We start from the raw sequence: 16592 nt of genomic DNA on the forward strand, positions 1-16592 counted from the left end.
CCAGCATGAAGCGCAGTAGTTCACCGTAACGCCTGTCACCTTGACCTTTTGCAGTCTCTTAGAACAGGGGTGGGCAATTAATTTTCCCAAGGGGCCGCATGAGAAACTGGGATGGTTCTAGAGGGCCGGACTAAAATAGTTAACTCAGTTTTACCCAATACTGTATACATGGCGGGCGGCCACGGGGCGCATCGGCCCGCGGGCCGGCGTTTGCCCAGGTCTGTCTTAGAACAAAACTTTCCCATCCTAAATCGGATGTTAATGGATGCGCAAGACCGATGACGTGATAATACTGAAGAAATAATTTAGGAGGTTGATTAAACATCGCGATTAAAAGGTTGAGAACATAAATTTTACCTACAGCTAATTTTTTATAGATGGTCTAGGCATCCATATTTGTAACAAGTGTTCGGTTATTGTAACACTAAAGTGCACGAGCAGCCTTCGATCAGTAATTAATCAGTAGTGAACACTGCTATGTACATGCGAACATCAAAATCAAAATCTGGCAATCAAGATGGTTAGTGTCAGTGGAATTATTTCTTGCTCGTTGGTTTGTGAGTTGGTGTGCGTGCGATCATTCCAGCTCAACTGTACGGTGCGTCTCAGTGTAAGGATGCGCTGTAGCTAACATCGTGATGAGTATTGCAACAATATCTAATTATAACGGACTTATTCAACGACTGGCAAGCATGCGACTTCCACTGTTCAAGAGGATTTAGATTCAGTCTGCTTTGATCTGCAACACACCGTCCTCCCTCTTGTGGCGCGAAACATTTGCGACTGTCACGTGACTCGACGTCTGCGTCGCAATACTTCATCAGAAGCCGTTAGCTGGGAGGCAGGCAGGTAATGATTGCCATTTTTCTTCTCAGCCCGTACATATTTATTTCCACAGCCGATTTTGATATTGATATTGTGTGCTATGTGCGTCCAGTTCCCATTAGATTATAAGCGCGGCGTTTGATCATTTTTGCATTATTAGTTTTTTCTGACAAAGTTTTGAAAAAAGTTGACGCGTTGAGTTTAAATGGAATGGAGGCGTAAAGGTTTGTCAGAGAAGGGTGCGAAATACAATAGATCAGTGATGCCCAACCTTTTTCGGCCTGCGGGCCATATCCATTTCGGACAGCCGTGTCGCGGGCCACTTCACCGCAAAAATACAAAAAAGAAAAAAAAATAGAGCAGATACCATTTTTTATTAGAAACAAGTTGTACTTACCATTAATTATGTAGTAATTAGTGGGATATTTGAAGTTGTTTTCCGAAACCAACTTCTGAATGTCCGGCTCATCGTAGAGACACCAAGTCGGAGCACTAAATCGAAATGTTCGTCCATCGAAAAAAAGATTGAGAGACGCACCTACGTGGGGATAAATACTTCTTCTTCCTTTTTTTTTTTTTTTTTTCGTTTTTTAAGGTCTTCTTTTATTACTAACATGCCGATTTCCTGCACTGTGGGCAGAAGTTTCGCGGGCCGGAAATATTTTTTCAGTTTTCGGTGTTGAAGATAGTTGTATCCTAATACCATAATGAAAAGAATTTTTTTCAAAATCAATATTTTACTTTGGGTCCTTCAGTAGCAATATAATGACTGTGCAGTATAATACAAATTGGTTTAACAAAAACAATAAACAGTAATGACAGCTTTATATATTCGTTTCTTTGGCATAAAGCATTTTCAGATGAAATATAGTTTTTTTTTTTTGCGATGCCTAAACCTTGACTTTATCTTCATCCTACCTTACAACCTTGTTGTTAAGTAGTGAGCTCAATTTCTTTACTGAACTTAAAAGATCAGCATCTGTAACAATCAACCTTAATTGTTTTGTTCCATCACGCATGTCTGTAAAATAAAGTCCATATAATCAACACCCTTTTCTAATTCCACCTGCTCCAGTCACATTTTCTTATGTCAGGTGAAAGTTACTTCTCAGAACCATTCATAACAATCAGTTTTGTGCACATCCAAACATGATTAGCAGAAGTAGGCATGGAGCTACTGTAATAGCCATGGCTGAATGTTGACATACCCTTGCTGTTTTAAACAACCACATGCTACAATACACATTCTTGCCCAATGAGCATAAAGTCGTTAGACATTTTATTACAATTTATAAAATATTAAAGCTTGTTAAAAAGAGAAAACTTCAAACCTATAGCATTGTAGCTAAATATAAATTTCCAAGTGACTAATGATTTAAGCACAGTAATTATACAGTATAACCAAATCCTTTGCTGATATGAGACTCCTTACATTTGAAGGCTGCTATTATTTCAACTAAATTTTCTTTTTTCACAAATTGTGAGCATGGAAAGTAAGAGGCATTTTTAATGAGTTGTATATCTCAACATTTTTTGCAGTGAAAAAGATTCAGACTAAAATGGACTTGGTGAGACTGCCTGAAGAATTAAAAATAGTAAAAGAAGAAAGAAGCCAACGAAATATAGAAAGACGCTCCAAAACTCAACAGTTTGTACAGACACCACAAAGTGATTGTGTCTTGAGATCAGTTGGTGGTGACTTTCTGGAAAAAAAGATGGTGACTAGACAGGGCTAGTCTATGTTATTATTGGGATGATGATAATTTGCAGTACTTCAAATTTAAATAAGATTATTATTGTTGTACAAACAAAATCTTTGAGAGTATCACCAGGATTTACTGTTTAAAGATAACAAGCAAGCGTTCAGCTAGGCCTTATTTTTTTAAGTGTTGGTCTCAACATTTGTAAATTATGTAAGCAAGAAAGAAAAATTGTTGCCCCTTAATATTTTAATGTCATTTATTTCTAAATTAACTCTTGAGATGTGTCTGTCTTTTGACCTGTGTCTTAACCATCACATGTCAGTTATGATACAACTGTTTTATAATTTTAAATTGACTTGTTCTTTTGTCATAGGCTTTAAGGTAATGGATCATGGTTTCCTATTGGTTAATCTTCTGCCTGATCCTGTCATGGTCAAATCTTCCTGGCATCTAAGATGTAGTCTACTTGACACAAATGCGTATGTACTTTCTTTCATGTATTTCACACTTCAAAAAGAAATAAGTCGTTGAGCATTGACATTAACAGGGGATTCATCTACTCGTGCGATGAAAATAGTTTCAGTTCCCTGGTCTAAGGGAGAGAATTATTTGCTTCTAATGAAAACAAAAGGACAGACCATTTGAAATTTAAACACAGTTTATCTGTGAAATCGGTTTTGAGCATGCTTTGATTCTGGATGTTTTTAATTAAGCTAAGTGTTTTTTTTTTTTTTTACTGATTAGCTTGCCAAAATTTAAATGTTATATAAAATCTCATTTGAGTTTGTTTGTTTGTTCAAGGGACATAATTTCATGTCGATGTCCTTCCACGCTGTATTTCAGGAGAGCATATTTGAACTGCAGTTAATTTTCACATTTCAGCACATAACAGTTATATAGCAGTGACTGACTAAAAATCTAAGAAAAAACGGCCATCAATTGAATTGCCTCGAACCTTTAAGTGTCTTGCCATCAAAATTTATTGTAAAGTATTAAATCAGCTGACTGCTGTTTTGACAATGTTTTCTATATTATTCCATTCTTTTTAAATTCTTGTGTAAATGCAAATGATCATAGTTGCTTAATACACAATGGCCTTGTATTCTGTCCTATGCAGGCTGCAAACTACCGTCTGGTGAAGGCTGGCAGTCAAGCCCCCCAAGTTCGTTTGTCCAAGGGACATAATTTCATGTCGATGCCCTTCCACACTGTATTTCAGGGGAGCCTATTTGAGCGGCAGTTAATTTTTCCTTCTTCCCCAGATAGATTTGCTCGTTAAAAGTAAGTATTGGTAAATGATTGGTAGTTAGCTTTTTGCAAATTCCGAGAAAGTTACTTTATTTGAATACCTCTTTTTTACATGTATGGATTGTTTTTGTAAATATATTGAAATATTTGTGCTCATTTATGCAACCTGGGTTGTGTTGTATGCCCTTAGGAAAGGGTATTTTACAGTTCTTACTGGGATTGAGGGTGTACTGTTCACGCAGTACATATACTAAAATTGGAACGATACAGAGAAGATTAGCATGGCCCCTGCGCAAGGATGACACGCAAATTCGTGAAGCGTTCCATATTTTTTTTTAAATCGCTACTTTTTTCTCCGAATGTTTAATATGCAGGAAATATTTTGAAATAGGCTTCCGAGCTTGTAGCTTGGCAAATTAAGGGTATGTGCGCCACATGCTTCCATTGAAATGAATGCAGAAGTATCTTGGACTCCACAAAGAGAACAAGACTGAAAAAAATGTGATTTGTTAAGAATGTTAGCCATCCATTAAATGCCTATGTGTGCTGTCATATAATGTCATTGTAAAAATATAAAATTAGATATCCCATCCCTGTTGTTTTAATGTCTTGCTAACGTTTGTCTGCCATGTAACTACATTTTTCTATCTTCCTGTTTACATATAAAACTGAACTGCTTTTATTAGGCTAATGGCACGTTCACCACTGTGCCAGTGTAGCAAAGAGCAAAAGAGTGAGCAAGACTCTAGAGGTCCATCTCAACAGTCATAGCTCAAATGTGAGTATTGACTTTGAACAAAGAGGATAACAAGAGCCACCAGTGCTATATGAGAGCTAGAGGTCAGGCTTCGGTCATAGCAACTCCCTCTTTAGGGGAGCAGGTGTGGCTAGCTTTGGGCCATTCTTTGTTCTGATGAGCATGTACTGGCAATACACACACAATCAGGCACACATGCTTTGTTGTTACTTTGGGAAATAGAGCTTGAAACATGTCAAATGTGCAACTTCTCTCATTTCAAAAACAAAATACAATGAAATGCTTCATGTATACATCGGTTTTTCAAATCCTAATTGGACAGATTTTTTTCACATGAAGATATTATGGTTATTGCCTATTTACACCCAGAGCTTTTGTGAAAACAGAAAATATGCACACATATTTATAGATGTTGCAGTTAAAACCTTTTTCTTTATTTTCCTAGGGGATGCTTCAGAAATGTGTGTATTTTCTTTCAAAATACTAAATGTAGCCGTAGATTTCAAAATAACAAGACTGCCTTATTTGCATTTGATGGAGGGGACATGAGTGAACTAGAGCTGTTCAAAACGTTCCAGAAATTGAGTTCTTACTTGTTTCTTATAGAGGAGCTGTTAAGATTTCTTAATATAATTTCAATTTCCTCTACAATGACCAGCCTATCATTAGCATAAGGTAACTGCTTGGTTGACGACAAGGTCTTTCTTACATTTCTTTCTCTCTTTCCTGTAATAGTTTCTTTACATGTGGGACACACCTTCCTTTGTACCTTTTTTGCAATGTAACCACCAGTTTAAGTTAAAATATTGTCCTTAATATAGTTCCTTGGCAGAGTTGATTAAAGCAAACGGAAATTTCACATGTTTTGCATAGTTCACATCTTGCATTAAAAATCACTGGATGCACTGGATACTGATGTTGCTCAGCGTCAAGAGAAAGTGATCTCTGTCTTTGATGCAGTTGCTTCTTTCACATTGCATGATGAGACCATCATCTGCCATAACCTGGCGCAGAAAGAACCTAAATTGCTGGGGCTTGGATTATCTCAATGACCTCCTTTTCCTTGTGTTACAGAAAAAAGGTTTTCTGTGAAGTCTTAGTTTAGTCTGCTAATGTGGAAGAATAACCTCGCTCTTTGGCCAAGATCATTCCAGAGTTGAAGCAGGCTTTGTATAGCAATTTTCCAACCAATCATGAATTGCTTTGAAGTGTTGACAGCCATGACAAAGTTTTATGCAAGAACTGTGTGACCCGACTTGGCATCACACATAGGGTGGCTGCTAAACTTGCTAAGGTTGAATGCATTAAACATTTGATTAATCCGTTTAACAAAGTCTCCGAAATCGTGCTTCACACAGTGCGCATGCGCAGGGGTCACAGGTAACGCACGTGCACACGCACAAGCTGAAAGAAGATATCTTTTTATATTGTTTGAAACCTGTCCTGACCATGTACTTCGTGTAAGAGTAAGTGTATGTTGTGTAAGTGAGCGCGTCTGTTAGATATGAATATGGGGGCATTAATTGTTTATGATTTTGTCAATAATTTATGTTGAGCGCTATGAGAAAATCTTTGGAAAAGCGCTTTATACATTATTTTTACTGTTCTATTCTACCGCTGTATATGCATTTCACTGTATGACTATATATTCACTAGTATGACAGGTGGGCCGGATGCGGCCCGCGGGCCGCCCCTTGCCAAGGTCTGCTCTAGATGTAGCTCGAACGTTCTGCAACAGTCTAGGCCAGACCTGGGCAAGGGGCGGCCCGCCCGCCACCATATACTTTATATACAGTATTGGGTAAAACTGAGTTAACTATATTAGTCCGGCCCTCTAGAACCATCCCAATTTCTCATGTGGCCCCTTGGGACAATTGCCTACCCTGGTCTAAAGTAGCAATGACATGAATTTTCATTTATTTATATAGAAACGCCTTCAGACCCACAGCTAAAGTTGCTATATGTGACGTCACTCGTGATTAATTTCATCAATCGTAATAGTATATCATGTCATCAGTAAATATCTACTACAAAGTATTCACTAAGGCAGTGACGCCCAACCTTTTTCGGCCTGCGGGCCATATCCATTTCGGACAGCCGTGTCGCGGGCCATATCCATTTCAGACAGCCGTGTCGCGGGCCACTTCACCGCAAAAATACAAAAAAGGAAAAAAAATAGAGCAGATACCATTTTTTATTAGAAACAAGTTGTACTTACCATTAATTATGTAGTAATTAGTTGGAAATTTGAAGTTGTTTTCCCGAAACCAACTTCTGAATGTCAGGCTGCATCGTAGAGACATCAAGTCGGAGAACTGAATCGAAATGTTCGTCCATCGAAAAAAAGATTGGGAAACGCCCCTACGTAGGGATAAATACTTCTTCCCTTTTTTCGGTTGTTTTTTTTTTTAACTAACATGCCGATTTCCTGCACTGTGGGCAGAAGTTTCGCGGGCCGGATATGGCCCGCGGGCCGTAGGTTGGGCATCCCTGCACTAAGGAAATTAAAAAACTACAGGTCATACAGAAAATGATGATTTTAAGTACAAAACATTTCAAGTAAACATGGATCAAAAGTTCGAAGGACGTTTCATGTGGTAATAATAAAGGTGTTCTGCTTATTTGAGGAAGAAATCTTTTTTTATATATTTGAAATCAGGATAATGAATTGCACGAACCTAACGTGCATCATAATCGCATTTTACCTACTGTCCATGACTCGTTCTTGTCTCAAGCGCTGATAACATGCCTTTTCGTAAACATGATCATGCACAAATCACGTTTGTTATTTAACTACACCTTGATCATGTATGAGCATTCGTAAGATGTATATCATGGGCCACAGTTTGGGGACACCATGTTTGCACACGTCCTATGCAGCTTTCGATCAGTAATTATTGAATAAGTACCTTTTTCTCTTTCAGTAATTTTACTTTAATCAGCGCAGATAATTTTTTACAAAGCCTACTTTTTTAATAACAAAAAATTGCAAGAACACAATAGCAGAAGACGCTCTCATGCGCTTACATAAAGTCTCGCTCGTACCAGACATTCTGACGTCGAGCGTTATGCCCTATGGCGGGAGGATGTCTTATCTACTGTCCTTACATCCCGACCCCATTCCCTCCGTGAACTCTTCGCACGCATGAACTGTGTCGGTCACAGGGTCCGTGACAAAAACGCCATGACCTCTAGCACCCCATGTACTTCTCATCACATCCCCCATCCCAGCTCGAACCATTCTCTCCCGCCCTCAGATAGTATGTCAAGGACCGCGTCGCTGACCCAGTTCACAAGATGAGGGGCAAGGGGAGGAGTCGGGAGAAAGCGACGAGTGACATACAACGCGGAGTTTGATACCTCGGTTGAGAAAAAGGTGAACGCCGTCACATGCAGAGACGAGTTATATAAGTAAAGTGCAAACTTTATGTAAATAATAAAAAAGTGGCCGACAGTGAGGTGAAGGTTTTGTTAGTCTGCACAGATTGTGCCATAGAGGACAAATTCTAACGTTTGTTGAGTTTAGTGCGTTTTTAGAAACAAATGGTTTTGAATTTTAGTGACATGAAATTCGATGCTCATCATGCTGAGAAAAGTCCAGACTTTTCTTATACACGTTGAGACTTAATTAATGGCGCTTCTTGAAGAAATATTTTCGTGCGCCTTCTTAGCTTGTAGCAAATCATAACGCAGCTCCATTGCCATGAAGTCCAGCCATTTGCCAACTCTTTAGACCTTACATATTTGGGGTACAGGTTCAAATTGTTTACATGAGTACATGATGCTTCATCGAACCGCATGCACACACGCGTGCGCGGACAGTGGCAGTGTATAAAAATAGTTTAAACTGTCACAAGTGTATTTAATGCGACAAGTAGCTACACAAAATGAACCCAAGGCTGTCTTCGCTTAATGTTTAACCAGAATATGTTACTCGATCCTAATGTATCCAGGATATACTGTCTTGGCAAATGTGGTTCAAGGACATCTCTAGATCTGACCTGAGGAAAGAAAACCACGTGATTCGTACATTTAAAAAAAAAAAGTTATGAAGAACTGATTTTAAACTTGTTCTAGGTTGGTGTTGTGGCGTGAAAACAGTTACATTTTTAACTTTAGCTAATATTTTGAAACATTGATTCAAATGTAGATGGGGGCCTGTTTCTAATTCTGCCACTGTTGAAAGATCGGGTTCACTATTGCAATTTGTTTTTAAGTGAAACGGCTTGCAGCGTTGCCGTTGCACCAGTTTCGAAGACCGAAGGAAACTCAATCGGTTGTTCAGTTTCTGTCATGTCAGTAAAACTCCATAATATAAACATACATTTCATGATTTATTGAATTAAAGGAAGACTGCTTGAGGCTCATGATGGTGTGCTTGGGCAAAAAGCAGGGTGCGGCAATGGGCGGGTCCATGTAAACGTGGGCTGTACTTGCTACACGCCGCGATGTGCTGTAGCGCTGCTACAAGTCGTAGCCCTGTAGGTAGCTTTCCTTACGTGTAAGACATTTCAATTGTCACTCGTCCGTATTACAGATCATTACATGTTTTCTTTAAACACCAATTTGTTACACACACCCAAGGGTGACTTTAAGGAGCACGCAACGCTAATTAGCTGAAATTAGGTTAATATCCTTATCTGATTATATATTTTAACCTATTTTGCTACTTCTACAGTTTATTACATGTTTCAACTCGTTCAAGTCCAAATTGAAATAAAAGGTCTTTCTTTTCTTAATTTTGAATAAATTAAACTTTGCAAAAATTCAAGGTATGTATCCTCCTATGTTACATTATTTTATCGCGTACAACATGACCACAATTTTCGTCTGTCGAGTTTTTAGGCCTTTACCATCTGCAGACCAGATCATATTAACTTTTCTGCTGGCTTTTTAAAATTTACTGTTACGACAATTTGCAGTGATCTTTTTCACCCTTCTCATTACATTTAGGTCTAAACTCGTTTTCAAGACTTGTGCTGCCTGTTTCAACCCCTAACACGGCGACCCTTGTGAACTGTATCTCTGTATGTCATCTATAGGCCTTGTTGCAGGGACAAACTCGTGCTCATATTTTCAGAAAAAGAAAAAGGGATGTTTAAAACAATGGTGTTTGTAGACAAGTCAGCAATGTTCAAAGCTGCGATAATTTTTTGCTTGGGTGGGGGGCGAGAACAAATTGCTCGCGCTTTTATTGTCATCTCGGATAAACTGGACTTGGAGGTAGGTGAGTGAGTGTGCTCATGAAGATCGTGCGTTGTCTTGCAATTTTCAAAAACAGCCGAGCTACAAAATGTTGCTAAACCATTGGCCTCTAATCAGAAGTAGGCTGCAGTTTGATTGGCTGTTGTTTTTGCAACAATGATCTGGTGATGTTGATTGGTGGCTTCAGTTTAAATTTTGTCCCCTGCAGGGAGTTGAGGGTTATGTCATTCCCACGACGTCCCAAAGTAACGGTGGTTTAGGGAGTAACATATCCCTTTCACAGAATTTATCGCCACAGTTATTCGCCAATATCATTGTTGTGGTGCGAAAGTGCGGAGATTACCACCCAAAAAATGTAAAGCGGTTTCACACCTGGATTCAGCCATATGCAGTGCCTTTGTTGTAACATGGACGCATTGACAGTGCTGCACGTTACTGTATCTTCGTTTCGTTTGGCCGGTTCGATGTCTTGTTCCAAAAAAGAAGACAATGACGAGGACAGTGGAAATAACGATGCTGTCCAATTACACCATGATAAATGTAAGTTATTGCCATGTTATCCAGTTAACGCCACAAATGTCAGTCCCATCTATCCCTCTTCCAATTTTATACAGGCTGCGTACTTCACCGAAGACTGACACTTGCTGGCTTGCCCTCCAAGATGTTTGTCTGTTAATCAAGATTAAAGATTTTTAAAGTTGTAAACTTTTGTATAATACGACGTTGAATTTGTATATAATTATAAAGTTCGACGATTAAGCAAAAATGTGCGAATAAACCAATTAGAAAAAAGTTTTTAAATTGGCGCGCGTGAATAGTTTGTGCTCTCACAATATGGATGAGCCTCGAAGTTTGATGTTCTGGAGCCATTTAAAGGAGTTTGAGCGACCGAACATTGATCAGTTATTTTTGTAACTGTCAGCTGCTGTTAATTGTTACAAAACATTTTAAAGTATCATAACACCGAAAATAAGTGACAAATCTCATTGCAGGTAGAGAACATCACAATATATAGGGCGTTATATGTGTAACCGGAGCTTCACGAAACACTTAAAATACATTTTGAAAAGTCAAAGCTTTATTGTTTAATATATTGGGGTACTTGACATGTAGCACAGGTTCGAATAGTTACGGGACTTGTAGACTTGTAAGACGATTCAACACAACTTCGTGGTCAATTTTTCGTTGGAAATAACTACTCCATATTTCATATTTGAAGTTTTTTTCATGTCTGAAAAATACAAAACAAAAAAATGGAGTTTGCGGCTTGCAAGTTAATGACTTGAAACTGTTAAATTTGATTTCAGGGTTCTGCAAAGCTTTGTTTACTCCAATTTTATGAAAATTTTTAAAGGTTAACTGGCTTTTCCTTGTACACACCCACACATTCATCAAGCTCGCTTTATGTTGTCACGTAACAGTGTATTGTTTGAAAACAAAAACTCTAGTGCTAGTGGGAGGCCCCGAATGCATGTAGACCGGAGAAGGGGTTGTAGCGCTAAGCGTGAACAGAGCGAAAAATTTGTATGCATGCGAGCCCCGAAAAGTTGGCCTGGCGGCTCGCGTGTAAAGTTCTCGGTGGTCTTGGGGCTGAGTAACTCGCTACTCGTCAGGAAAAATGGCGGCCTTTGTGTACAATGGCGACAACGTCAATTGTTGAGACGACAATTGTTGAGACGAAATCGTTTGTTTCGTGACAGATCGCCCCCGTTTGAAATGGTTGATGACTTAGAATAGCATTGCAAAATTCATTTAAGAAGAGAACATTCTAGCGCTGACCGCTGAAGTGGCATGCGAAATCGCTGTCACCAATCGGCAAGGTACATTCACATCTTTACTACAAGTGGCTATCGCTCTACGATATTTTGCCACATCAAACTTAAAACAAGTTTGTGGAGAATTCACTGATGTAGACGATCGACTGTTAATCGTACTGTGGCGAGATTCACCAATGGGTTCCATCGGCGAGAACCTAACAAAATTTATTGCCGGATCAAGGTTGTGCTGAAAAGGCAAAGATATCTGGCCTATGAATTTCCAAAAGTAGTTGAGTTTTTATCGACAGGAACTAGATTTGTATTCCAGACTCCAACAGAAAATAAATTAAAGTTATATATAATAGTAAATAATTGAGTTTGTATAAGTGTAGATGAGCATCACACACACGAAGGATTGGCCAAACAAACCTACAGTCAAATAAATACATGTATGCAAAAACATGTAAAGCAAAATGAGACCCTAGAAATGAAATGATTTACAATACTTTTAAGCGATGGACTTTCATTATCTGTTTTAACTCTAAAAAATGTGCTGACCAACGTACAGATAATTTTATCACCTTACTATACTTAAAATCAAATGCTATAAGTTGCATTTCTTTATTGACATTAACAAATAAAAAGACCCTTATTAGATGAGCTTCAGTTTGTTATTACTAAGGACAGTAATCTAGAAGAATTAAGAGAATGTGTATGTGTCTGGATGGGGGAGGCTTACATATAATAAGCAAATAGTATGTGTTGGTGGGGATAATATATACATATCAGCAAATATGTGGGGGGATTTACACATATTAGTACAGTGGAACCTCGGTTAACGAACTTAATCCGTTCTGGAAAACTGTTCGTTATCCGAAATGTTCGTTATCCGAAACAATTTTTTCCATAAAATAAAGGAAATAGATTTAATTGGTTCCCACCCCCTGTTGACTCGTTATATTTGAAAGTTGCAGGCTATATAGGGTATGTGTTTAATGAGTAACAGTTTATAATGGGCAGCTTAAATGAAGCTTAAATATAAAAACACGAAAGCATTTAAACATCAGAAAACTTGCCGTTTTGACTGCGTGGATGGAAGCATGTGGTGGAGATGGGGTGGAATTACTGCTGGTTGATTCCCCCTCCATGAACACGTGACATTATAAAATCAGGGGTAACCTTTTTCTGTAGCTTGAGGTTAAAGAAAACTTGTCCAGTGTCCCTGTTCTTGCCTTTTTTGTAAAACCTATTCGATAATACGACATCACATATCGACAGACCATGACAACCTTCATACTTTGAAATCATGTTTCCTTTTTCAGTTCATTTTGTTGGCCGCTTCCTTGTCATTACTCACAACTATTAATTGCTCTTAATTCTTCTTTGGAATCATGATTGAGGATTATCTGAGTTAAAGTTGATAAAGCATAACAATCACTACATAGAAGGATGCGCATAGATAAGGGAACGACAGATCGTAACTGTGTCTCTAGCGCGAATGATGACATGCTGGTCGGTCACTGTTTTTCACGTGGCTCAGGGTGGCTGTTCGTTATCCGAAATTTTGTTCGCTATGCGAGACAAAACATTATTTTAACGAAATTTTTTGTCGTTAACCGAAATATTCGCTATCCGAGGCGTTTCGCTAACCGAGTTCCACTGTAAGATTGTGTTTCTACGGCATTAGATAATATTTAGTAGAGAATGTGTGGGGGGTTACAAATGTAACCATAAAGCAGATACAAGTGTGTAAATTTGTTATATATATATATGCAAATATGGGGGAGTAAGATGTGTTGGGAGGGGTTCACAATTATATAAGCATGGAATAACAAGTGTACGTGGATTTTATATACATGCAAATATGAGTAGGTTGTGTGTCAGGGGTGGGGGGATTGGTGTTTACGCGTTCACAGGCAACTGAGGCTATAGGTTATTGGGCAAGCAGCCAGCTCTGTAAAACAGATGCCATGTGCAGAGAAAAGTTACAGCGTGCCCGAGACAAGAAATGAACTCTGGCAGCCAACCTTCACTGTTGTGACAGCGCTAAACCATTGCACCACCGACCGCTCTGGGTGGGGGGAATTGTATATGTGTGTGTATATGCAGATATGAGGCTGTGGTGGGTTACACTGTGTGTATATATGTGTGTATACAGACACAGTATATGTGTGGGTTATATATAGCAAATAAAAGTAGGAGGTGCATGGTGCATACATGAATAAGTGTGTGTGGAAGGGATTTTATATATATGAGAGTTTGTGGAAGGGGTATTAGATATTATATAAGCAGATATGTGTGTTGGGGTCATAAACACATAAGCAGACTGTTGGGGGGGGGGCAGTATATGTTTTTATGCTAGACACGAGTGAGGAGGGGGGTGTGTGTGTGTCTGGGTATTAGATAAATAGTTATGATGAAAACTAAAAGAAATTGTATATATATATAGATATGAGTAGGGTGTGTCGTGGTAATATATAAGCAGATGTTTTTGGGAGGGGGGTTATGTACGTGTTATGCATGTGCTCTTTATTATATAAAGCCAATATATACGAGTACTGTGTGTAGGGGATTTTAATTATTGCAGATTGATAAAAAGTATATGTAGTAGTATATCGCCTGATTTATAGGTTTAAGAATGTACAGGAAGGGCAAAACATCTTCCAAACTTTTTGTTTGTTCATGTTTATGTATACTTTGGATTTATTTTTGATTATTTCAGTATGTATTTAGCTCTTTTAAAGGGCCTGAAGAAGGAGTAAGGCAAAAATAAGCTTTTCTATATATGTTAGATAACTGAAATCAGTAAATGTTTTGTGTATATCGGTATCTGTAAAGGAACTTGCATTTAAGGGTACATTCAGGCTTCTCTAAGGCTAAATTCTTTTGGGTCCCCAGGGACCCTTCTTCAATTTTTAAGGGTGACTGTTCTTTGCCCAAATTTGAAAGGGATCCCCAGTGACGAAAATGAAGGTTCCTCGAACTTTGAATGCGTACTGTACGCAATTTTTTGCGTAAGCAGAAGCCCTGACATTGTGTATATATAATTTTTAAACATCTCAATACCCTTGAAAGGGTAAAAAAATATAGTTTCTTGAATAATAGGCTTCAGAGACCGATGACACCCTGAAAAACATACACTTAGTGCATAGATGGAGATGTAAGGGGTGAACGAAATAGTTCTAGATTATACAAAATACTTCTTCAAGAATTCATAAAGACTAAAAGGTTATACAAGCAGGTTATATAAATGCCAAATGCGCCTGTATTTTTGTGTCCATATCAGGAACATTGAACTTCTTATGTTGCCCATGTAGCTACTCAGAATCTTTGGTGTCCATGCATGAGAATTGGTTTTTTGTATATATCCACACACAACAATTCATTTCTTTTATCATTTCAGAGTAAGGTATTTTGATTGTGAAGGTTTATGGTCTTAGATTAGGATTATTTGTACCACTTTGTTTAACTGCATAACACATGCTTTTTTGTGCAACTTAGAGTCCTTATATATTTTCTGGTTTCATAATATTTTGTCATTTGTTAAGTTCATTTATTTTGAAGTCAAGAATTGAACTAATCTGCTGGATGGATGTTTATTTTTTTTTAAGTTAATGAGACTGAATTTTAAGCATTTTGGTGTGAATAAAGTGGTAAATAATTTTTACCTGGTCATAAAATTTTAATAAATTAAATAATAATGGAGGATCAATCCCCTATATACCTGGTTCAGAGTCTAATAACCTTTTCATTTTGTTAGAGATATCAGTTCTATATTTTATCACTGAAAATGTTATTTCATGACCTACAATTTTTAGGGGGGGTGGATAATAGGGACCATAAATCAGTCAATCAGAAATACATTCTAATATTTTCTTCCTGCTAATGTTTTTAAGCTTAATTTGGTTTCATCTATTTTCAGATTTGAAGACTTCATTGTAGTTGAGTTCTAAGATCTGCATGTGGGTATCTTGCCAAGCAGTTAAATTAAAACCACCTAGAGCAGGTCTCCATAGTGCAATATAGTGGTCCCAATGAAAGAACAATAAACAAATTGGAAAAAAAAGACAGTAAGGTCAAATAAGTGTTTGTGTTGCGGATTTAAAAAATCCCTTATTTCAAACATTCTCTCCTCAGGATTTGTGACCTACTGTTGACATGTTTACATTAATATTTGAGCAGTTTAAAGCACTTTTTGTTATTTTTTTTTAATATAAGCAGGTGTTTTCCTCATGTAACAGACTACTACAATTTGTAGCTTTTTTTTTTATATTACATCAGATTGAAGTTACATGTAAGTTACAGTGTTAATTTTCCTGGATATTAACTTAACTCTAATTTGTTTATGTTTTCCAAATATTGATAGGGTATTATTTTTTTTTTTTTATAATAGCTGTGTATTGGAATTCGGGGGTATTTTGTCTGTGTCTGTGGATGGGATGTGGTTCTCTTTCACTTCGCCCTTTTTGGTGGATTTTAGTTTTTTGGTCTCTTCTTGTGTCTTGTGCTCTCTTCTACCTTTTTTCTTTCACCTTTACATCTCTAGTCACCTCGTCCTGTTTTCACAGCATGTTGCTCTGTCTTATCTGCTTTCCACTGTTCTCTCGTTCTTTTTTTTTCTTCCTGTTTTTTTTTCTGGACAGTCGCTTCCGCGTCGCAAAACACACAACTGACAACAGTTTCACAACAACAATTATAATTACAAGAAATTAACAAGCATTAGGTTGACGTACGAGACCGTAATACTAGTCTCCAATCATATTTTCAGGTCACAACCATTAAGAAGTAAAGAATGTAAATGAGATCAGATAAATCACACTTTCCCTTCTATTCGCCAAAAACCCCCATCGACGAACAGCTTCGACCATCTACCGTGATATGACAAGTTTTCCGATCAGGTAGGATAAGTGCGTACTAGAGAGCCTATTAGCGTTACTTCTCGATACAGCCAGTTAGCACAGGTGAGGGACGCTAGGGGAGAGTGGGTACTATGATGGGGATCAAGAGTCATGCCACGGTCGGGATTTATCTGCACTCTTCGGTTTCTGTAAGATGGGTGCAGGCTGGCTATGCCCCTTGTCCATGTGAGACGAGTTG

The 16592-nt window shown here is 38.0% G+C and overlaps 1 long non-coding RNA gene and 1 other non-coding gene across 3 annotated transcripts; both read left to right on the forward strand.

Annotated features, from left to right (window-relative positions):
• Positions 1 to 594: 594 nt before the first annotated feature.
• LOC112558638 lies at positions 595 to 15461 on the forward strand. Of its 2 annotated transcripts, XR_003098201.1 has the most exons (5): positions 595 to 849; positions 2365 to 2543; positions 2902 to 3007; positions 3646 to 3809; positions 15418 to 15461. It is a non-coding gene; the product is annotated as an uncharacterized LOC112558638 (long non-coding RNA). The 2 variants fall into 2 exon arrangements; XR_003098200.1 differs by lacking the exon at positions 15418 to 15461 and having other exon boundaries at positions 3646 to 4330.
• On the forward strand, positions 4004 to 4109 carry LOC112560936. Its single transcript, XR_003098630.1, has one exon. It is a non-coding gene; the product is annotated as a U6 spliceosomal RNA (small nuclear RNA).
• Positions 15462 to 16592: the final 1131 nt, after the last annotated feature.

The sequence above is a fragment of the Pomacea canaliculata genome, linkage group LG3 (assembly GCF_003073045.1).
Source record: "Pomacea canaliculata isolate SZHN2017 linkage group LG3, ASM307304v1, whole genome shotgun sequence".
Classification (NCBI taxonomy): Eukaryota; Metazoa; Mollusca; class Gastropoda; order Architaenioglossa; family Ampullariidae; genus Pomacea; species Pomacea canaliculata.